The following is a 24620-nucleotide window of genomic DNA, read 5'->3' on the forward strand; positions in this document are numbered from 1 at the left end:
AATTTTTGGAACAAAATGAAAGAGCTTGTGAGAGTGGGACTCTGAGGCTGTTGGGAACAGACTGATTTCAAGGACTTTGTCAATAAGAGACGCAAAATGCAAATGACACAGACACCTCTTTACACTCTTTGGAAGACCAAGCGGGCTCATCCACACCCCAATGGGCTCAGTAAATGGAGAGACTGGGTCAAACCTGAGTCAGGGCACTGACTTTCACTGGGTTCCTACTCAGTAGCCGGCTCTGGTCTGCCACTGAGTTTGCAAAAATGGCTCAGACATCTCTGGAGGAGACGCTCACACTCACTGACCATGTGACCGTGGGAAGGTACTTTCTCTCTGCCGGCACGTCCCCATTTATGAAATTGAAATGGTCATAGTATCTGTCTCTAGGGTGACCATTATTGTGGTGAGGCTTAAATATGAAAATTCATGTTAAATGCCTCACCCGCGGCTTGCTACATTTAGTAGATAAAGGCCAGCTATTATTATGATTTATTTTGGTTGCACCTTTTAGCACATGGAACTCCCCCAGCCAGAGATGGAACCTATGCCTCCCGCACTGGAAGTGGGAAGCCTTCACCTCTGGACTGCCAGGAAGTCCGTTATGATTATTTTATAGAAGAGCACTCAGGGCTCAGAGGAGAACAGTATGAAAAGGACAGGGCGGGAGGCAGGGAAAATTCACTGGAGTCAATTAGGGAAAAACAGTAAATGAGGCACAGTAACAACGATAACTGATAACACAATCAAACAATTATAACGATCTACTAGAATAAAATTTATCCAAATGCTATCTTTCTCTCTCTCAAAGCATCTATCACACGGTGCTCACCCCTCCCCTGTGACGACGTGAGATGATAACATGAAGTGACATGAATGCCATATGCATGGTGACACAGCTCTAGGCTGCTACGGACCTTCTGGTGAGAAGTCTCGGGAAGGGCCACCTGCTTCCACGGCTCAGGGGTCATTGAATCAGGTGAGTATCCATTGCCGGATGTCAAGATGCCAGTGGCTGAGGAGCCCATGCAGGACGGAGCGGGATGATACGAGATTTCATTACGCTACTCAGAAGGGCATGCAGTTTAAAATTTATGCACTGTTTATTTTTGGAATGTTTCATTTCGTATTTTCAGACCTCTTTTGACCTTGAGTAACTGAAACCATGGAAAGCAAAACCGTGGATAAGAGGAGTCTACTGTATCTTCACCCCAATCCTAGCCTCGCTCGGCAAGATCCAGGTTGGTCTGAGATAATACCGAAGCAAGAAAGAGCTCTTAGAGGTTATGTTACAAGTCAATGGTTTTCACATTTTTTTTTTAGCTATTTTTAAACTCTTGCCTGGAATGCAATATACAAAGCTGATTTGTTTAAAGCAATGGTTTAGCTGTGTGACTTTATTTTATAAATACAGATGATAACCTTTACTTATTATAAAGTCAATCAATAAGAACAAGGCTGTTTTGATTAAATAAATTGGATGCTTGAGTTGATACAAAACTGCAATTGTCATCCCTAACCTCCTGGCTTCATTTTTTGTGTTTATCAAAACAGCCTGGTAATTTTCATTAGCTTTCGTTGTACAGTGTTCTTGAAGACACTATTCACACAGATAAGTAGCTGCAAATACTGACAGGTTAAAAAAAAAAAAAAAAGGAGATGAAGTAAAGATGCCTTTGGAATCTTTGGGTAGTCTTCAAAGTGATCCAGAGGCTTAAAAGGAAGCCAAAGATATTATACCAACTAACCTAATCCAGATCATATCAATTTCGTAGAGTTCATTCATTCACCCATTTATCCAACAAACACCCCATGAGTGCCGACCGTGTTATACACGGTATAAGCACTGAAGAGGCTTCAGGGAGTAGAACAAAAGCAACTGTGTCCTCCGAAGATGAGCACTTTAGCATGCGAGAGGAGGACAGTCAATAAAATGAATGCGCTGTAAAATCTATCCCATGAATACCACCGTATAGTCCAGTATAGTGATGAGCACGGTGGGGAAAAATAAAGCAGAAAGGGGCTAGGGCTTCTGGGGAGGAGGGTGCTTCCATTCGAAATAGGTCAAGATGACCTCAACTTGGAAGGTCTGAGCAGACGTCTGAAAGAGTGAGGGAGCTGACCTTGGCCTGGGGAAGGGCATCTGGCCACTGATACCGCCCTGGCAAGCAGGCTGCTGGACCACTTCAAGGAAAAATAAGAAGGCTGCAGCTGAGCATCTGGAGAGACTGAGCAAGGGGGAGAAGACTAGGAAACGAGGTCAGAGAAGAGGAGAGTGAGGGATGGGGCTGGGACAGATCACACTGGGCCTGGAAGGTCACTCCAATGACTCTGGCTTCCCTGTGGAGTGATAAGGAAGCTGTTGGGGATTTCTAAGCAGAGGAGTTGCAGTGTCTGCCCTACAGCTTTTTAGCATTAATTGAGAGGCTGGACTGAGAAGAGAGTATAGGGAGTCAGGGTAGAAACAGGGACAAAAAGAAGTATTTGTAATAATCCCAGAGGGGTGGTTGGCAGATTAGATCGGGTGGTGGTGGAAATGGTGAAAAGTGATTGGACTTTGGGTCTGCTTTGAAAACAAAACTGAAAGGAGTTCTGATCAATTGGATAAGCATATGAAAGACAGAGAGGAGTCAAGGAGGACTCCAAAGTGTTTGGCCCAAACAACTGGTACAGTGAAAGGGGGATTCACCCTATCTGAGATGGGGAGATGAAGGAAGGAGAAGGTTTGGCATGGCTATGGGTCAGGACTCCCATCTGGGCTGTGTTACCTTCAAGATGCCTGTTAGACATTGAAGCAGAGACAGACAGATGAGTCTGGAGATCAGGACAGTGATGGGGTTCAACCTGGAACTGTCAACTGGGAAGTTATCTGCTGGAGATGATGCTTAAAGCATGAGGGAGACAATGTGGGATCACCAAAGCAGGACATGTGGGCAGAGAAGAGGCACAAGGGCTGAGCCTGGCAGCCCCCAGCATTAGGGGGTCATGCATAGAGAACAGAGAAACTGGAAAACTGAAAAGGAGCACATGAGGGAGAAGGGAGTGGAGACCAGGACGGGGAGGCATTCTGGAGACTAAGGGAAGAGCTTTAAGGACGAGGAAGTCGTCAGCTGTGTCAAATGCCCACAGGACCAACTACAGGTGGCCTGAGACGAGACTGCCGGCTTGAGCCAAGCAGAGGTCATGGGTCCTGAATGACCCTGGTCAATTCTGTTTGGATGCAGAGCTAGGAGCAGAAGCCTGACCAGGTTATTGAAAGAGGGAAATGGAGAAGGACTGGGACAGACGGGAAAACTCCTCTTGCCAGAGTTTTGTTATAAAGGAGAAGAGAAGTAAAAAGGCAGCTGAAAAGGAAGGTAGGATTGCGCTGGTTGGCTGCTGTTTGTTTTAACACAGAAGAGATCTTGGCATGTGTGCATAGTGACGCTAACGATTTCAGGAGAAAAGGAATGTGCTAGGATGCAGGCGAGAGAGGGGACAATTACTGAAGCTGCATCCTCAGAGCATGGGGGAGGAGAGTTGTTCTCAGGAATGGGGACCGTGCATCTGTCTTAACAAGAGGGAAAGCAAAACACAAGCATCCCCAGACAGGGCAGGGGGAGGAAACAAGTTCTCTACTGTCATCTCCGTGAAATGGGAAATAGGTCAGCAGGTGAGAGGGAGGGAGGGGATGAGGTAGTGGAGGTTCAAGGAGGGAGGAGAAGGTGTGAGAAAACTCAGGTGGAGTTTTCTGGAGAGTAACTGGGCCAGGGAAATGGACGATGGTTGCCAGGCAGTGTGAGGATCCATGGGACAATCATGCTCCGGAAACTAACGGGAAGCAGCCAGCATGGCTTAATGGTTTTCTCCAGACCCATCAGCTGCTTTGAGGGGCAGGCACAGAAGAGGCAGAGCTGGTTAAGACAGAGAATGACAGGAATCGAGGGTATAGAGTCTGGAGACAAGATGTATGTGTGCACTCAGTCGCTCGGTCGTGTCCGACTCTTTGTGACCCCACGGACTGCAACCCACCAGGCTCCTCTGTCCATGGAATTTTCCAGGCAAGAATACTGGAGTGGGTTGCCATTTCCTACTCCAGGAGACAAGATACTTGGTTCCAAATCCTTGATTCACCATTTACAAGCTGTGTGACCTTGAGCAAGTTACCTAACCTCTCTGTGTTTGACCTCATCACCAAGACCTTAAGTAAAGGTTACATGAGCTAATGCACATACAGTACAGAACACGATCTGCGCACATCAAAAGCTCTCTGTCAAATGTTAGCTTTTCTTATTATCAGCACTATTTGAAAGAACCAGAAAACGGGTCTCTCCTCCGCCTAAACTATATTTATTTATTCATCTATTTGGCCTCACGGTGTGGCCTGTGGAATCTCAGATCCCCACCCCACCTGCATTGGGAACGTGGAGTTTCAATCATTGCAGCACCAGGGAAATCCCATCTCCTCCAGTTAAAATCCTCACTGTTTGGAGGACACTCGTGAAATGCCTCCTGTAACATTAGGAGATATTCAACGATACCACTTCTCAAATCTCTTCTTTATGTTTAGGCCAAGTAGTACGTTTCAATTTCCCTGCTGACACTTAAAAGTCAGTCAAGAAGCATCCAAAATGTACGGTAAAACCGCAGTAACACAGCATGACACAGAGCAGGCCGCACAGCTGACCCCCCACGATGACGCAAGTGACTGAGCTGAGCTTGAGCTGCCCCTGGGATTTTATTTGACCTTGAAAGTTATTTTTTCTCACCTCTTGATGTAGTACTATATAAACCGACAGGCTTTGGCATGCTTGTATCTGCACAGGAGCAACTTTTTAAAGAGACTTTTGCAGCTACGATTTCACTAACAAAAGACCAATTTACAGCGGGGCGAAATCTGCTGACTGAGCAAAGGAACTCCAGCCCTGGATGGCGGCAGAGGAAAAATGGAAAGTTTTCTTTTTGCAAGTGCTTCTACTTTCTCCACAGAAAAGGAAAGAAGGTCATTAGCCAAAAGTGTGCAAATGAGTGTGTTGGGTGGATTCAGGTCCAGCCAACACAGAGCTAAGTCTGCATTCTGAGTCCCAAAGTCAACAACAGGATCAGTGGAAGGAAAGCAAGATGGGAGGACTCAGGGGTTGGAAGGAAAGAGGGCAAGTTCAGGGCAGCCCTGGACATATTATTTTTGCTGCATGGCCCCCAGGGGATGACAAAAATAGTGAGCCAAAAGACAGCAGGGCTATGTTCAGCCACCGAGTTAAGTGGGAAAAGCAGGTTACAAAGCAGAATGAGTCGGGTTAAAGATATAGTGAGAATCTGTATACACGTGTAAGTACACAGAAACATCTGGAAGGAAATAGGTGTTCATCTGGGCCAACGCAGAGCGTTCAGGGCTAGTTTAGAGTGGAATAAGCAGCCAGGCAGGCAGGGGGAGGGAGGTTCCTTCTCCCACTCAGCATCAGCGTCTGACAATGGCGATGAATCAAATAGGAGACATCTGCACGTGGACACCGCTTTGCTTTAGCTCGTTGCTTAAGAAATTCCCTGTTTCTTTCCAAGTCTTTCTCCCCATGATTTTTATAACCCCTAACAGGATTGTAAACTCTATCCCTACCCAGCGGAACCCCTAACTTCAGAGTCAGATCATTTTCAGCTTCAAAAAATGAGATTCAGTTGGTCCAGAAGCCAGGGGAAGTCTGCATTGGAAAACAGCTTTGCCGTGCAGTTTTGGCCAACTGAAAAAATATATATATATGACCCTGGGGGCATGGACCTAAACTAAAAAGGGTTCCCTTCTGCTCTCAATTTTTTAAGAAGTTTTGATCCCTATAAAACTGGAGCATACATCTCCCATTATTTCCCATTTAAAACTGCCTGTTTGAGACATTATGTTACTTCCTCTCCTAGAGCCCCTTAATTTCACCAGGATTGAAGAAAAGCATCCCTGCTCCTAAGAGCAGTCTGTTTCCTTTCTGGATGACCTTGGCCCATGAGAGGTCAGTGCCAAGATGATAACAGTAAGGACATAATCATTTCTGGAGTGTTTCCAACGTGCCCAGCACCATGTGAAGACTGAGGGTGAGTCCTCTTAGTAAGTCCTCACACCAAACTATTTTTTTTAATACAAATTTATTTATTTTAATTGGAAGCTAATTACTTTACAATATTGTAGTGGGTTTTTGCCATACATTGACATGGATCTGCCACGGGTGTACATGTGTTCCCCATCCTGACCCTCCCTCCCACCTCCTTCCCCATCCCATCCCTCAGGGTCATCCCAGTGCACCAGCCCCAAGGACCCTGTCTCATGCATCGAACCTGGACTGGCGATCCATTTCACATATGGTAATATACGTGTTTCAATGCCATTCTCTCAAATCATCCCACCCTCCCCTTCTCCCACAGAGTCTAAAAGACTATTCTATACATCTGTGTCTCTTTTGCTGTCTCGCATATAGGGTTATCATTACCATCTTTCTAGATTCCATATATATATGCGTTAGTATAGTATATTCCTCACACCAAACTATTATCACCACCAGTTGGCAGATGGGCCAACTGAGGCTCAGAAAAGATGAGCCACCTGCCCACACAGCTGGTCAGAGAAAGAACCAGAGGCTGCTGCAGATCTGTGGACCCCAGGGCCTGGTCCTGGGCGCTGTGCCCCACCTTCTCAGATTCCATCACTAAAATGTTAACAGTGGTCCCTCCACATCGAGAGGTGATGGGGGAAGTGTGTGTTCTTCTCTTGGCTTACATGTTATTCTGCAATAAACACGTGTTACTTTTGAGATGAAAGAAGTCAAAGTGTTAGTCACTAAATTGTGGCCGACTCTTTGCGACCCCATGGGCTGTAGTCCGCCAGGCTCCTCTGTCCATGGGATTTCCCAGGTAAGAACACTGGAGTGGGTTGCCATTTCCTCCTCCAGGGGATCTTCCTGACCCAGGGATTGAACCCGGGTCTCCTGCATTGCAGGCAGATTCTTTACCATCTGAGCCCTTACTCTAAGAAAATTAATATAGAATATTTTTAAAAGAAAAGGAAAAAGGACATTGGACCCAGGCTCCCTCCAAGAGAGGAGGGCTGCGGGTAGGGAACCGTCTCTTGTGTTCTGGCCTGGAGTTACCTTGCCCTGAGCCCGTGGCCTGCAGGGACCTCCCCCTCAGCCCCAGGGGACAAAGTCTCCTAATGAAGGTGACCCAAATAATCTTCTATCTAAAGCACACTACTTATTTTATGTCTCAAACCCACTCCGTGAGGCAGGAGTTGGCGAGTTATTTTTGACTCACTGAAAGTGTTCTCCCGAGACATCAAAGTGTCTTGAGGGGACGGCTCCTCGGTGGGCTCTGCTCTCAGGAAGCCCTGCTCCAGCAGGTGACTTTGCTGCCTTCGCCTGGCTCCCCCACTGCTGTGTCTTGCTAGCTTGGAGGGACCAGCATGGGGAGAAGGAGGGGGTGGGGCCCCCAGGGCCAGGGCCGGCGGGCCCCAGTGAGCACTGGGAGGAGGGACCGGCACGGGAGAAGGAGGGGGTGGGGCCCCCAGGGCCAGGGATGGTGGGCCCCAGTGGGCACTGGGAGGAGGGAGCGGCACGGGGAGAAGGAGGGGGTGGGGCCCCCCAGGGCCAGGGATGGTGGGCCCCAGTGGGCACTGGGAGGCCATGCCCCAGGGTCCCCATGGCAGTTTGTCAGGTCGCCAGGAAGGAGCATGGTGGCCTGCGGGCCCCCAACCTTGCTAAGGACAAAACTGCTACAGGTTTCCAAGATCGCACGATAAGGGATCCAAGATCCCTTATGTGTGGGATCTAAAAAGAAATGATACAAATGAACTCACAAAGCAGAAACAGACTCAAAGACTTTGAGAATGAGCTAATGGTTGCCGGAGGCAAATAGGGAGTTTGGGAAGGTCATGTACACACTGCTATATTTAAAATGGACAGCCAACAAGGACTAATGTATGGCACAGGGAACTCTGTTCAAAGTTATGTGGCAGCCTAGATGGGAGGAGAGTTTGGGAGAGAATGGATGCATGTATGTGAGCGTGTGCGTGCTAAGTCATTTCAGTCATGTCCAACTCTGTGGAACGCTACGGGATGCAGCCTGCCAGGCTCCCCTGTCCATGGGATTCTCCAGGCAAGAATACTGGAATGGGTTGCCATGCCCTCCTGCAGGGGTTCTTATTGACCCAGGAATCGAACCTGTGTCTCTTATGTCTACCCGCATTGGCATGTGGGTTCTTTACCATTAGCACCACCTGGGAAGTGCAGGCATATGTATATACGTGGCTGAACTCCTCTGCTGTCCACCTGAATCTGTCACAACATTGTTTATCAATCGGCTACACTCCAATACAAAATAAAAACTTTAAAAAACAAACCTACAGTTCTCCAGCTGTGGCCGAGATATCAAAGATCCAGAAAGAACAAATCCAGTGACCGGTGGGAAAGCGGCCCCCGTCCCCAGCCGCCCTCCCGCCCCCCAGAGTAGCTGCCTCCTCATCTATGTCCTAGGTGGGAGGCTCAAAGCTGAACTCCAGCAACCAGGTGTTCGCACTTGCTGCAGGCCAAGTTCCAGGGAGAGAGGTGCCATGTGGGCGGCGTCCAGGAGGCGCTGGTGCTAGCAGGGTTCTTTATGGCCCTTAATTGGCGGTTTTAGGGGTTAAGCATGACCCTTGGTGCTCTCACAGATCACCCCACCACAGATGGGGTTTTACTGAAGGTGGTAGAACACCACCATCAGAGCAGCAACATATGGGTCTTTGTGCGGTCTCATCCCCCTGCAGATCGCGGGCCGTCCAGCCAGCCTGCGATTTCCATACATCAGTTTAATATTCAGCGGAGGCATATGGGGCCTCTCTGGTTTGGCTTTGCCTAAAAAAAAAAAAAAAAACCATAAAGGAAAAAGAGGAATGTTGGGAAAAGAGTTACACACTCAAAGACTTTCAAAAGAACTTGGAGATCATCTATTCCCATAATCTACACTCAGTGAAGACCTCACTGAGCCACACGGAACTCCTTCCCAGCTTCACAGACCCCCTCCATATGGCACATCTCAAGGCAACCATCATCCAGTTAGAGCTGGCATACAAAACAAAACTCATTTGACATCCCCAATAAAATCTAAGCCTATCATTTTATAGGTGGGTAAACCAGGCTTGGACAAGGGCGTTACACTGGCCAGAATCATTCAGGGAGTCATGCCAGGGGCAGTTAGACTCTTTGACTCCACGGCTCTTTCTCCTACAGCAGAATCAGTGTTCTTAAATCAAAGAATCAAGGTGAATAGAAGATAAGAGAAAGATGGAGTAAAAGGTCACCCAGTGGAAAGAACATGGGCTTGGCCTGAATTGACCTGGGTTCAGATCTGACCTTGGCAAGTGACTGCACTCTTTCTGGTCCTCAATTTTTCCACCTGCAAAATGAGAATCATAAGCCTACCTTTTGAACACCACAGTACCCTATTGTGGTGTTCAAAAGAGATGCTGTCCGTCGCAGCGCACAATGCAAAGTAGGTATACAGTATTAGTCACACTTTCCTCCTCCCAATATCAAGCTCCTAATGCCTGCCACTTCCCTCTATGCCTCCTTCCCGGCCGAGCCCTCCTGTTCTCTTGATTGCCATCGGTGACGGATGAGGCTTTGGTTTCCATGGTTGCCCAGACCTGTTTATTGGACAGATGACTTGCATTGCCCGCAGGTCTCTGCTCAGAGTTGGCAAGGGCTGAGCCCACTGAAGCAGCGTTTCCAAGGCACCTGGGCTCACTCTACTCCAGAAGGTGCTCCAGGGATGGTGTCAGATGCCCTTTGTCAGTTCCTGGGGAAGGGTGATGACATTTTCAGGAAGATCCACATGGATTCAGGGTCAAGCGAACTCCAAAGCCTGCTCTGGCTCTTCCAGAGCTCATGGGCTCCCCAGAGGCAAGGCTGAGGTCTCATTCAGCTCTGCATCGCCCGTGTCCACACCTCCAGGCAAGTCAGAGGTGCTCGTGCTGAGCTGTGCTGTTGACCCCAATTCTCCACCCCTCCCTGGACCCACATCATTTCTCTTGTGGCTTTGCAATGCTCTCTCAGTAGAGGCACAGTTCCCTGGGCTAGGACATGTGATCGCTTTGACAGTAAAGTGTGGTGTTATCTGTCTTGCTGCTATAACAAATTACCCCCAAGCTTAGGAGCTTAAATCCACACATATTGATTATCTTTTGGTGTCTGACAAGCAGAAGTCTCAGTGTGGCTTCACAGGTCCTCTGTTGCAGGACCACGCCCAGGGCCACAGAAAGGTGGCAGCTAGCTTGCAGTCATCTCCAGGCCTAACCGGGCCTTCTAAGCTCCTGGGTTTTGTTAGCAGAATTCAGTTCCTTGCAGACTGTTGGCCAGAGGCTCAAAATAAAAGCTTAGTTCAGCTAAGAATGAGCGGGAGTTAGTCACTCAGTCAGGTCCCACTCTGTGCAACCCCATGGACTGCGTAGCCTGCCAGACTCCTCTGTCCAGGGAATTCTCCAGGCACGAATACTGGAGTAGGCAGCCACTCCCTTCTCCAGGGGATTTTCCCGAACGAAGGATTGAACCAGGTTCTCCTGCACTGCCAGCAGATTCTTTACTGTCTGAGTCACCAGGGAAATGGCATCACTGACTCGATGGACATGAATTTGAGCAAGCTCCAGGAGATAGTGAAGAGCAGGGAAGCTTGGCATGCTGCAGTCTGTGGGGTTGCAAAGAGTCAGCCGTGACTCAGCGACTGAACAACAAATCAGACAGGAAAAAAAGAAAGGAAGTGACTGTTCCATTTTTGCCGCCTTGAGTCTGTGGACTGTTACCCTGGGCACTGCTTCTGTAGAGCCCTCAGGCAGACGCCTGGCGTGAGTGAACGCAAGATGCAAGGGCCGTCACCCTGCCCTGCCCTGTAGGGGAAGCGCTCTCCTGTCCCAGCCCTCGTGGCTTCCTGGGTCAGAAACAAAATGGCCCAATGAAGTACATTTAGCTCCTTAGCCTTTGCACCCCTAAGCATCTTCTATCCAACTCCAAGGGAAGAAATCACTTTCCTCTCCCACTAAGAGCTGAAATTTAATGATGCTCCGGTGAAAAGTAAGTGTCTTCTGAAGACTACTCTTTGACCCAGGAATTCAGCTCGAAGTGTGTCTATTTGTTCATTAGTTAATTAGTTCATGAGTTTGTTTACTTAGTGACTGCCAAACTCTACGAGACGGAAAATTCTTTAGATTCGAGCCGCTCAGACACCAAGGGGCCACACACCACAATGCGATCTTGTTAAAATGCAGATTCTGAATCAAGGCCTAAGCCCTGCATTCCTAATGAGCTCCCAGGTGAGAGTAATTCAGTTGATCCACACACGGACCACACGTGGATCTCTAAAGTCAGACATGCAGGGTTCAAATGCCAACTCTGGATCTTGGCAGCTGTGTGAACTTGGGTAAGTTAATTAACATCTCTGAGCTCAGTGTCGTCTTTTATTTCATGAGATTACATACATAACTTCTTCCTGAATGTTTGCGTAAGTTATTAGAAATTATTCCTCAGAGCCCTGGCATGTCATGGGCCTCCAACAGGTGGTGATGTGAGTTACTAGGACAGTGGCCCCATTTCTGCAGGATCTGCCTTTCTGCCCTTTCCCAGGGGATCCTCTTGTCCTGATATTCTAGTAGTCTGTGAAAACAGAACAGGTCTAGAGTGGAGAAGACAGGGGCTATCCACAGGGAGGGGCAGTGTTTATCTCCACCATCAGTCTGTGGTTAGCATCCCAGACCAGCTGGGAGTGTCTTCTTCTCGGAGCTGATCCCGCCCACTGCCTTGGCTCTGCCCTCTCTCCCCTCTTCAAGAGCATCGATCACCGGGCAGCTCAAGATGTGTTTTCATGTCATGCATTCACGCCGCAAACAGCATGAATATTAGCACAATTCCCTGGCTTGGGGTCTTTTTGTACCACCACCCACCCCCTGGGCTCCCCCATCACAATCCCTGCCAGTCTGAGTCTCTCTCTAGCGTCCCCAGAGCTAGTGGCAATATTGTAGGACCCAACCCTGGAAGTAAAATTTTAGTTAAAAAACTGGAAATTAGATTAGATTTTATGACCTGAAGGAAAAAGGAAAGATGACATCAACCCAGGACTCAGAAGGGAAAGACGTGCACATCAACAGACAAACCCAAAGTGAAAACACGACTCGGCAGCCTGAGTCCCCGACCCTGAGGAGCCGAGGAGCACCGGTCCAGCCTGGGGCTAAGAGGAGGTGGGCCCATCTCCAGAGACGTCCATGGGACCGCAGTTGGCTCTCTCAGCGGAGAGGTAGGGCGAGGCTTTGAGAAGGCACTGGCCCTCGACGCAGACCACCAAGGTGAAGGAATCAGTGGGACCCTGCACATCCCTCACTGCAGGGCAAGACCTGGGTGATCAGAATGAGAAACACAAAACTCACAGGAAGAAATACATTTCACGTCATGGTCCTGTGCATGCATATGTACATACAGATAGATTTCACAACACATGGAGTGTCAACAAAATATCCTCCTCCTTGCACGTGTTAGTAACTGCAAATGCCTAGAGCAATTCCAATATCCTAGAATCTAAACACTTTTTAAACACTAACTGATCCTTATGAAGTGACTGTTATTATCACACCTATTTTATACATCTTTATAGATGAAGAAAATGAGGCTCAGACCCCTTGCATGATTTGCTCACAATCCCAGAGCCAGAAAATGGCAGAGCCAGGGATCAAATTCAGCCAGATCCATTACGCTACTGTACACGGTAATTCTTATTCAGTTCTGTTCACATTGGAGACCTGCTACACCAATGTCATGATCACTAAAGGAGCTCAATCAACATTTTGAAAAATGTAATTCTGATATGTCCACGTGGATACGCCCTTCCCGCAATACTAGGCGTGACTCTGACTGGGGTAGAATTTTCACTTCGTCTACCACTGCTAATCTGACTACTCAGCACCCTGCTGAGCCTCATTTTCTTCATCTATAAAAATGTATAAAACAGGTATACTAATAGCAGTCATTTCATAAAGGGTAAGCTACACACTTTATTGGTAATCCCCAGTAAATACCTTTACAGTTGACTGAAAGGCAGGTGCATTTCGGAAAGTCTTCTTTAGTGATGATGAAAATAAAAGCAGTTGTAAGACACCCACGTGTACCAGACCAGGGCCAGGTGTTTCCATCCATCAAATCACGGTGATCAGTGAGCAAGGTAGTAACATCCCCTTATCACCACTTGGGCTTCGCTGGTGGCTCATAAGGTAAAGAATTTGCACTCAAAGCAGGAGGCCCAGATTCAGTCCTTGGGTCAGGAAGATCCCCTGGAGAAGGGAATAGTTACCCACTCCAGTATTCTTCCCTGGAGAATTCCATGCACTGGCGGGTTACAGCCCATGGGGTCACAAAAAGTCAGACACAACTTAGTGACTTTCACCTTTCTCACCACTAAGTCTCTGTGCAACCCAATGTACTCTAGACCACCAGGCTCCTCTGTCCATGGGCGTCTCCAGGCAGAATACTGGAGTGGGAAGCCGTTTCCTCCTCCAGGGGATCTTCCCAACCCAGGGATCGAACCCGGGTCTCCTGCATCGCAGGCAGATTCTTCACCGTCAAGCCACCAGAGAAGCCCAGAGACTGGTGGGTGTCCGCCCGAACCCCTTCTGCCCTCTGTGCACCACGGCCGCACTGGAGTCAGGCACGTGCTTTATTTCTCAGCCTCCCTTGTGATCAGGCCCTGGGGACTGCGTCCTCACCCCCAGCCGTGCTGTGTCCAAGTCTGGCCTTGAGACCTCAGCGGTGCCTCTTCTATGCTCTCTTCCTTCCCCAGGAGTTGGTACCTGAACTTGATGGTAAGACAGTGTCGAACAAAAAATGAGGAAACTGTCCTCGAAGCTGGAGGAGCGAGGGCCCTGATCTGGGCCAGGTCAGATGGAGCGGCTCGCTGACCAGGGCTACCAAAACAGAGACTGGAGTGATGCTGCTACAAACCAAGGGGTGCCTGGAGCCACAAGAAGCTGGAAGAGGTGAGGAAAGATTTTTCCCTAAAGTTTTCGAAGGGAAAGTGATCCTGCCAACACCTTGACTTTAGATGTCTGCCCTTAAGAACTGGGAGAGAACACATTCAGTTGTTTTAAATACAATTTTGTGGTAATTTATCACAGCAGCCTTGGGAAACTAATTATAAACTCCTCCATCCTTGAAGTCTCAGATTTCCCGTGCTTAACAGATGTACCTCGCCCTTGCTTCAGGTGGCTCTTCTCATCCTCGGGGTTTTCCCTGCTGACTCAGACAGTGAAGAATACTCCTGCCATGTGGGAGACACCTTGTTCGATCCCTGGGTCAGAAACACCCCCTGCAGAAGAAAATGGCAACCCACTCCAGGATTCTTTCCTGGAGGATTCCATGGACAAAGAAGCCTGGCAAGCTGCAGTCGATGGGGTTGCAAAAGCTGGACACGACTGAGCAATTAATACTTTCACGCCTTCTCATCCTGGGAGCCAGTAGGTAAGTAATATCTCTCTGTCATTAGAAAGACCTGGCCCTGAGTCTTAGCTTCACCACTTCTTTTTTTGAAATGGAAATCTTTAATCCTCCCCTTTTGTCTTATATTACATAGAAAGAACAATAAATGATTTAAATACTAATCAGGCTGTCATAACAAACTTAAAAGACTACAGAGAATATATATTACTTCCAATCATCCTTTTTACATTTACAAAACTGATCACAAATTAGATCCTTAAAGAAAACAAAGTCCAAAAAAAATCGAGGTAATAAAAACCACATGATTTGAACACAAAGTGCTAAAACTAAAATTTAAACAATTTAAAGGAAAGAACACAAATAGTAATAACTAAAAAAACAAACTTTCTTAAATAGCCACATACTGTCCTTGACTTACAATGGTTGGACTTAAACAATTTTTTTGACTGTACACCACTCCTTGATGAGGTGATTTTGGACTAGTTCAGTTACATGAATAACAAAAAGGCAAAAGTAAAGGATGGTGATTAAAGTCAGAAGAGTAATTCCCTGAGACAGATACTAACTAGGAAGGGCCAAAGGAACCTCTGGGGGTGCTGGGAATATTCTGTGTCTCAATTTGGCTGATGGTCATAGAGTGTACATGTATGCAAACACTCCCTAAAGTATACGCCTGACATTGGTCTAGTAAGAGCACTTTACCATATATATTATATATGTTGCACCTTAATTCCAAATTTATTTTAAATAGATAAATACAGCAGCAAAGGTGAAATGGAGACCTGTGTGGTTAGGTCAGCACAATTCTTAGCACAGAGTAAGAATTCAGTATGTGCTCAGTATATTTCATTATTATCCAGTGGTTTCCAGGAAACTAAGCCTGTGCTTCAGGAAGAAGTCCCTTCCTGGCTTCTTTGAGTGTCTCTGGTGGCCTCAGCTAATCTCGGGAACCCTGATACTTCTCTGTAACCCATTTGGAAAGATTGTTCTCTAAGTGACTTAATATTGGTCCTAAAACCCAGCTCATGAATGGGCCTAGGAAGTTCCTGGCAAGACCACAAGACCATGCTGGTTGGCTCTACACCGTAAGTCCTAATCTCTTACCCCTGAAATTTCAGTGACAAAGATCTATAACATTTTCCTAGGCAATGGGCTTGAATTATCTCAGGGGTAATGGAAAGGTATTTTTCATCTTTAGGGTATTAATGAATATAAATGGGATTCACAACTGATTTCTCTGCTTTTTCTTCCCTCTGGGAAGTGAGATCATAGGAGGAAAACTTCCAGGGGCAGGAGGGGAGAGGAACCCTCGTGTTCAACCCTCCCATTTAGGATACCTTCAAGTACGGGAAAGATTTCAGCACCCCAATGGCTTCCCTGTTTAGCCAATTGGTCATAAACTTCTCCAAGTAGAAAGTAATTGAATTATCACATGTTACAAGATTTTTTAGCTACAAGAAGTTGCCAACCAACAAGTTTTTCCAAGTGAACCAGGACCAAATGAATTCAATGGTTAGAAATTTTTTTTCTAAGATAGAATACTTCTCTTTGTACTTGTGCCTTTCTTCTGGGTATTAGAGAAGGTGCTGTCTTGGTCCAAATTAATCCACATCTCTCAGGGAAATAATTCTGCCGTATTCCCACCTCTCATGCACTGTTTACGATGGATTGATTTCAGGACCCACAAAGTCCTCTCTGTTCTCCGGTTATATCCATGCCATCTGCTATGTCTGGAATATGACTCTCTTCTCTTTTTGACCTGGAGAGTTGAGAGACTTCCCTGATGGCTCAGACAGTAAAGCATCTGCCTACTATGTGGGAGACCTGGGTTTGATCCCTGGGTCAGGAAAATCCCCTGGAGAAGAAAATGGCAACCCACTCCAGTATTCTTGCCTGGAAAATCCCATGAATGGAGGAGCCTGGTATGCTCTAGTCTATAGCGTCACAAAGAGTTGGACATGACTGAGCAACTTCACTCTCAAAAAGGAAGGGGGGGGGGGGGGGCATCAGGAGGGATCCTAGCAGCAATAAAGTGCTCTGATCTATCAACATCAGTATGTTTAGTTCAGTTGCTCAGTCGTGTCCAACTCTTTGCGACCCCAAGAATTGCAGCACGCCAGGCCTCCCTGTCCATCACCAACTCCCGGAGTTCACTCAAACTCATGTCCATCGAGTAGGTGATGACATAAGCCATCTCATCCTCTGTTGTCCCCTTCTCCTCCTGCCCCCAATCCCTCCCAGCATCAGAGTCTTTTCCAATGAGTCAACTCTTTGTATGAGGTGGCCAAAGTATTGGAGTTTCAGCTTTAGCATCAGTCCTTCCAATGAACACCCAGGACTGATCTCCTTTAGAATGGACTGGTTGGATCTCCTTGCAGTCCAAGGGACTCTCAAGAGTCTTCTCCAACACCACAGTTCAAAAGCATCAATTCTTCGACACTCAGCTTTCTTCACAGTCCAACTCTCACATCCATACATGACCACTGGAAAAATCATAGCCTTGACTAGATGGACCTTTGTTGGCAAAGTAATGTCTCTGCTTTTCAATATGCTATCTAGGTTGGTCATAACTTTCCTTCCAAGGAGTAAGCGTCTTTTAATTTCATGGCTGCAATCACCATCTGCAGTGATTTTGGAGCCCCAAAAAATAAAGTCTGACACTGTTTCCACCGTTTCCCCATCTATTTCCCATGAAGTCATGGGACCAGATGCCATGATCTTCATTTTCTGAATATTGAGCTTTAAGCCAACTTTTGCACTCTCATCTTTCACTTTCATCAAGAGGCTTTTTAGTTCCTCTTCACTTTTTGCCATAAGGGTGGTGTCATCTGCATATCTGAGGTTATTGATATTTCTCCCGGCAATCTTGATTCCAGCTTGTGCTTCTTCCAGCCCAGTGTTTCTCATGATGTACTCTGCATAGAAGTTAAATGAGCAGGGTGACAATATACAGCCTTGACATTCTCCTTTTCCTATTTGGAACCAGTCTGTTGTTCCATGTCCAGTTCTAACTGTTGCTTCCTGACCTGCATATAGGTTTCTCAAGAGGCAGGTCAGGTGGTCTGGGAGTCCCATGTCTTTCAGAATTTTCCACAGTTTATTGTGATCCACACAGTCAAAGGCTTTGGCATAGTCAATAAAGCAGAAAGAGATGTTTTTTCTGGAAGTCTCTTGCTTTTTCCATGATCCAGCAGATGTTGGCAATTTGATCTCTGGTTCCTCTGCCTTTTCTAAAACCAGCTTGAACATCTGGAAGTTCATGGTTCATGTATTGCTGAAGCCTGGCTTGGAGAATTTTGAGCATTACTTTACTAGCGTGTGAGATGAGTGCAATTGTGTGGTAGTTTGAGCATTCTTTGGCATTGCCTTTCTTTGGGATTGGAAGAAAACTGACCTTTTCCAGTCCTGTGGCCACTGCTGAGTTTTCCAAATTTGCTGGCATGTTGAGTGCAGCACTTTCACAGCATCATCTTTCAGGATTTGAAATAGCTCAACTGGAATTCCATCACCTCCACTAGCTTTGTTCGTAGTAGGTTAATTGTGATCATTGACTAACATAGTACAGGAGGTGCCATTGGGGGACAGTGGGTAAAGGGTACACAGGAGCTCTGTATTATTTCTTATTAATTTCATGTGACTCTCCATCTCAAAATAAAACATTTGATTTTTAAACTCTCCTTGGATAGTCTAATATGCAGTCAGTGTTCAGAATGATCATCCCAGTCCAATATCACCCAAGAGAAATTTTTGTGATGCTGGAACTGTTCCATCTGCATTTATAATATGGTAGCCACTACCCTTAATAGCTGCATGTAGCCATTAAGCTGTTGAAAGGTGACTAGTGTGACTGAGGAACTAAATGTTTAATGTTGATTAATTTCAATTTAAATAGCCGCATGTGGTTTCATTCCTTTGCTAGGGCTCCCTTAACAAAGTACCACAAACTGGGCTGCTTAAACAACAGAAATTTATTGTCTCACAGCTCTGGACTAGAAGTCCAAGATCAAGGTCTCAGCAGGATTACTTTCTACAGAGGGCCGTCGAAGAGGATCTGGGCTTGATAATACATTTTTGAAAAGAGCAAGCCAATTCCTCTAAAGCAGAGTGTTAGGAAAGATGAGTAGAGAAAAAAACTGGAAAGATAAGTTGGAGTTAACTCATTGGTCATTTAAGAAGCTACTAGAAAGATGCCTCATGCCCACAGTGCCCTTGACCTGTCCTAGACCTAGCTCCAAGTGATATTGACCATCAAGGTCATCAGCACCATCTTCATCACCCTTATAATTATTACATCATTATTGCTGTCATCACCATCGCCATCACCATCATCATCATTATCGTCATCATACCCATCCACACAGACCTCTTCTGAGGAACTCTGACACTGTGAACTGTGGCTAAAAAAAGGCACTCGGCCTCAGGGTCAAACACACAAATTTGAATTCCAATTTTATCACTAACTGTCCATGTATCTTTATACAGATTCCAGAAGTCACTTAATCTCTGTAAGTTCCAGTTTCCTCATCTGGATAATGTGTGAAGCTCAAATTAGAAAACTCAATGATAAAAAAAAACAAACCTTATCAATACTAAGCATGAGGACATTCTACTCTCATTAATATGATCCTGGGTCTTCTCTGATCTACCTACAACCTGATTTCCCAGGAGCATCTCCCGAAAGTCAGACCTGGCTCCTGTGACCCTGTTGCGATCTCAGCACCTCGTTGCCCCAGCGCGCTGGGGAAATGCAGGGCTGAATCCTCCCAGGCGCTGTGATTTCAGGTGAGTTACCTTCCCTCTCTGAATGTGTTTCCTTGTATGGAAAAGGGGATCATAATGCTACAGTGATTATTCAATGAGACCATGGATGTTAAGTGCTTGGCATATTGAAGGCACCTCATGGATGTCCATGCTGTGTCCCTTCAATACTCTTAAGGCAGCATTAACATAGGGCTTCCCTGGTAGCTCAGCTGGTAAAGAATCCGCCTGCAATGCAGGAGACTCTGGTTCAATCCCTGGGTCTGGAAGATCCCCTGGAGAAGGGATAGGCTACCCACTCCAGTATTCCTGGGCTTCCCTAGTAGCTCAGATGGTAAAGAATCTGCCTGCAATGCAGGAGACCTGGGTTTGATCCCTGAGTTGGGGAGATCCCCTGGAGGAGATCATGGCAACCCATGCCAGTATTCTTGCCTGGAGAATCCCCTTGGACAGAAGAGCCTGGAGGGCTACAGTCCATGGGGTTGCAAAGAATTGAACACAACTGAGCGACTAGGCAAAACATGGGACACCCAATATATTGGAAAAACAACACCCTGAAAAAGAAAACGGATTCATGTTGGTTCACTCACAGAGGCCCTGGATAAACTTGGATGGAGATTCAGGTCTCCTGACTTCAGGGGCCTCTAGGTTAGACAATAGCAGTCCAAGAAGACAATTACCCCCTCTTCCCTCATTTCCAGTGTATGAATGAGTAAGAAATCCTGAAAGAAAGTTACTGGTGCAGACAGGTCTTAGGAGACAGAAAGGCTGCCAACAGTGGAGACTCAGGGAAGGGAAAACCAGTGTGATCTACCCCAGTGCACATGTGAAAGCGTCGATTTGCCTGTGCTTCCTTCGGTTACAGACAGACCTTTCCTTCCTAACCAGACCCACTTCAATAGCCAGCCTAATGTCCTGTGGAAGGAATATGTGCCCTGCAACCATGAGCTATTATGGATTTCCCCACAAAGGCCAATTTGAGGACGCCAGACAGCGTGCATAGAAAAGTTAAAACGAGATGCTAGCTGAAGTGTCAGATACCAAGGGAGCATGTTTCCATCCGCTGGTGGGTAAATGCGAGGCTGGGGATGGATTGCTGGCTAGTCCTCTCAGGCAGGGAGGCAGGCTTCTGAGCCTGTCATGTAAACTGTGTCCTGGGAGGGCACAGCAGGGGGCGGCGCGGGGAGCAGAGAACACCAGTCTGGGAACAAGGAGACCTGGATTTGAGTCCCAGATCTGCCAGCGCTTACCCACACCCTTTAAATCAATCCAGTCCCTCGGGTTGGATCCCTGATCAGGGAACTAAGACCCCGCATAGCTTGGAGCGAATAAGCCCACGAGCTGAGCCCACGTGCCACAACTAGAGAGTTTTGTGTGCTTCCACTAGGACTCAACGCAGCCAAACAAATAAGTAGTTAAACCCCCTGGGACTTCCCTGGTTATCCAGTGGTTAAGACTTCGCCTTCCCGTGCAGAGGGTGCGGGTTCGATCCCTGGTTGGGGAGCTAAGATCTCACATGCAATATTGTAAAAAATTCAATAAAGACTTCAAAAATGGCCCACATAAAAAAAAAATTTTAATAAATAAATAAATCCAGTCCCCAGCGCATCATGCAAAGAGGAAAGGAAGGTATACAAGATAAGAATGATCATAATCACTGCTACATATCTGTAGTAACTGTTTTTATTCATCTTTTAAGCTCCTACTAATGTGCCATGCACTGTTCTTGGTACAGACATGGTTCCAGCCCCCTCAGGCAGTATGTACAGCCTGACAGAAGAGACTGGAATTAAACTTATAATTACATCTCCTATAAAATCTATGTTTATTTCATTTCATATTGAATGGTGGTCACCAGAGGCTGGAAGGCAAGAGAAATAGGACGAGGTTGATAAAAGGATACAGATGTTTATTTATAAGAAAACTAAGGTCTGAAGATCTAAGGCATAGTCTGGTAACTAGTTGATATTGTATAATTGAAATTTCATGAGAGTAGAACTTAAATATTCTCTCTCACACACACACACCAAAAAAAGGTAAATGTGTGAGATGATGGATGTGTTAATTAACTCAACTGTGAGAATCTCTTCACTATGTATATCAAATCTTCAGGTTGTATACTTTAAAGATGTTATAATATTTGTCAATTATATCTCCATAAAACTGAAAAAAAACAGTTAACTAGGAAAAAAGATTAGTGGGAGTGCACAGAGAAAAATGAGATGAGAATTTTCAAGTAAAGGGAATATCAGACTCTATGTTGAGCTCTTTATTTGCATAATCACATTTTATTCTTACAACAATCCTTTGAAGTTGGTTTTATGATCATCCCCAAGTTATGAATGAAGAGCTGGGTCAAAGATGGATCGGCCAGTCTGTCCTAGATCACACATGTGATCTGCATACGTGGTGGACATGAGAAAATGGGGTTTGAACCCAGGGATGCTGGACTCCAAAGCCTTAAGTTCTTGCTTCCATAAAGCCCACCTCACCAGGGATCAGTTCCTCCTCCAAAGTTGTTTGGCCCATGTTCCTTAAAAAAACCCTCTCAACAGATGTGAGGAACCACTGACCAGTTTCCCCAAGCAGACAATTCAGTGAGATCTCATCTGCTACTTCTTGATAGATAACCCTTTGGTTCCTCCCACTGAGAAACACTGAGAGCGCATCAGAGTGTGGGGATTTGAGAGGATGGCCAAGCTTTGGGGGAGTGAAAGTAAGAAAGAAAGAGAAGATGAAAGAGAGAAGGAAGCAGAGCCCCCCAGACAGCCAAGGAGAAATAAAAGTGGTACAGGGAGACCTCCTGAGCCTGAGAGGTGAACAGAGCAGAGAGTTATAGAAGAACCTGAGAGAGGTTGTCAGAGTACCTCCATGGAATAGAGACGCGGTGTAGAGAATGGACTTGTGGCCACAGCAGGGAAGGAGAGGGTGGTACAACCTGAGAGAGTTTCATTGACATATATAGACTACCATGTGTAGAAGGATGGTGCTTCAGTTGGTAAAGAAACTGCCTGCAATGCAAGAGACCCAGGTTCAATCCCTGGGTTGGGAAGATCCCCTGGAGAAGAAAATGCGACCCAGGTTCAATCCCTGGGTTGGGAAGATCCCCTGGAGAAGAAAATGGCCACCCTCTCCAGTATTCTTGCCTGGGAAATCCCATGGACGGAGGGGCCTGTTCAAGTATAGTCCATGGGATCGCAGAGTCGAACATGACTTAGCGACTAAACCACCACCACAGTGGGAAGCTGCTCTATAACTCAGGGAGCTCAGTAAAGTGCTCTGTGAAGACCTAGAGGTGTGGGATGGGGAGTGGGGATGGAAGGGAAGCTCAAGAGGGAGGGGATGTATGTATACTTAAGGCTGACTCGTGGTGTTGTACAGCAGAAACCAACACAACATTGGAAAGCAATTATCCTCCAATTAAAAAAAAAAAAGACCTACCTTCCTGGATTATCTTGCAGATGAAATTCTCCAGATGTAAGGGTGCCTGGTGCAAAGTCAGTGCTCAATAAGCAGCATCAGTGATGATGGTGATGGTGGTGGTGATCAGCCAGGTGTTCAATCTGAGAATGGGTGACTCTAGAGCCCCCTCCGGAGACACCTGCCTGTTAGGCCTCATCTGCAGTTATGGAATGAAAGCTTATTGACCCTGATGAAGTCAGTCAAGTTGTTGGGGAGCTAATCCGCCTGCAATGCAGAACGGGGTTCAATCTCTGGGTTGGGAAGATCCTCTGGAGAAGAGAATGGCAACTGACTCCAGTATTCTTGCCTGGAGAATTCCATGGACAGAGGAGCCTGGAGGGTTACAGTCCACAGGGTTGCAAAGAGTCAGACACTGCTTAACGACTAAACTACCACCACCACTTGCCCATTTTGGAATCATGGTACGCAGGCTCCCACTTGAGAATGGATTGCAATTAGCACGTAGAGCATAGCGATTAAGATCCATCTCACACATTGTGGTAGATGATGTTAAAAGCTCCAGTTTTTCACCATTCCCTATATCTACACACAGTGACATGACTTTGTTGCCCCTCATACTGTAGAGGTGGAGTCTATGTTCCACCCCTTAAATCTGAACCCAGCCATGTGAATTTCTTAGGATAAGGTCCAAGTATCAGTGTGCCCTTTCTGAACTCAGGCCCCAAGAAGACATGTGTATTTCCACTCACTCTTGGACCTCTGCCATTCTTACGAGAACGTGCTCAGGCAGTTTTGCTGTTTCTGCAAGAAGGATGAGTGGCCCTGCAAGCAGAACTGCTGCAGTGAAGCAGAGGCAGCTCAGCCCAGGTGAAGCAGAGACCTCAGCCAACCACAGATGCAGGAGACAGCCCAGCCAGTGCCTGCCACGCCCAGCCAAGATCAGCCAAACCTCAACCACCCCAGCACAGTACCAATAAAGTCTTATTTGCCACCAAAGTTTTATAGCTGCCTGTTGTATGACATTATTATCGTAGCAATAAATAACAAGACACACACTGATATCGATCCATTAGCCATGGCTGTCTGGAGTTTTATGCTAAGAAAGATTCATATCCAGGCTAAGTAGAGACGAGTATCATAATGGATTGGTGATATATACCATGGGCAGAGAGACAGGGTGAGACAACACAAAGAAAATGTATTTTCCATCTCTGAACAGCATTTAGCAAAGCAGATATTTTGGTTGGAGATGATTTTGCCTTTCTACAGGCCCAACCTCTCAAAAAGAATTACAATAAAAATTAAAAGGATCTGTTGATTCCTTTGTAAACACCCTATCTGCCATCAATTTTGTGATGGAGCAATCACACTCTGAATATCACTGGTAACTAACTCCAGCGTCTATTGATCACTTTGTCCATATTTTTATGCATTATTTTCTCTCTCTGTCTCCCTCCCTCTCGCTCTGTCTCTCTCTCTCTCTTCAACTACAACTCATGCATGGGGGAATGACCAAGATTGCTCACGGTTCTGTAATCATACTCTCTTACAATTGAAAGGACAAAAGGCACATGAAGCCTGATCATTGACTTATTGACTTCCATCTCTGAAACTCTTTCAGGGAGCAGAAAGGACAGACCAAGCTTGTATGGCTCCAGAGGGTTAAACCAAGAAGTCAGGGTTATAGGACAACAGGTCCTGCTCGATGTAGGGAAAGACCTTCCCAACCACCAGTGACTTGAAATTGGATTAGGAAACCTTGAGAGAGCTCAAGGGGGCTCTTGATCACTTGAGGGATTCAAGGAAAACCTAGGTATTCATCTCTCTGGGGTATTGTAAAACAGATTTCTTTATTGGACAGTAGCTAATATTAGATCCATTGATTCCTTCATTGAAAACATGTTTCTCAAGCAAAACACTCAACACTTTTGAGTGCCAGCTATGGATTAGACATCGCACTTCATACTATGGTAACTA

At 46.4% G+C, this 24620-nt stretch overlaps 2 long non-coding RNA genes across 2 annotated transcripts; both read left to right on the top strand.

Annotated features, from left to right (window-relative positions):
* Positions 1–2138: 2138 nt before the first annotated feature.
* LOC129651794 (uncharacterized) lies at positions 2139–13623 on the top strand. The gene is made up of 5 exons (XR_008714314.1): positions 2139–2259; positions 3130–3356; positions 5887–6057; positions 6250–6324; positions 13456–13623. It is a non-coding gene; the product is annotated as an uncharacterized LOC129651794 (long non-coding RNA).
* Positions 13624–13772: 149 nt separating this feature from the next.
* LOC129651795 (uncharacterized) lies at positions 13773–23603 on the top strand. Its single transcript, XR_008714315.1, has 3 exons — positions 13773–14002; positions 14228–14483; positions 23362–23603. It is a non-coding gene; the product is annotated as an uncharacterized LOC129651795 (long non-coding RNA).
* Positions 23604–24620: the final 1017 nt, after the last annotated feature.

This window comes from Bubalus kerabau, chromosome 4, assembly GCF_029407905.1.
Source record: "Bubalus kerabau isolate K-KA32 ecotype Philippines breed swamp buffalo chromosome 4, PCC_UOA_SB_1v2, whole genome shotgun sequence".
In the NCBI taxonomy this organism is placed as follows: domain Eukaryota; kingdom Metazoa; phylum Chordata; class Mammalia; order Artiodactyla; family Bovidae; genus Bubalus; species Bubalus kerabau.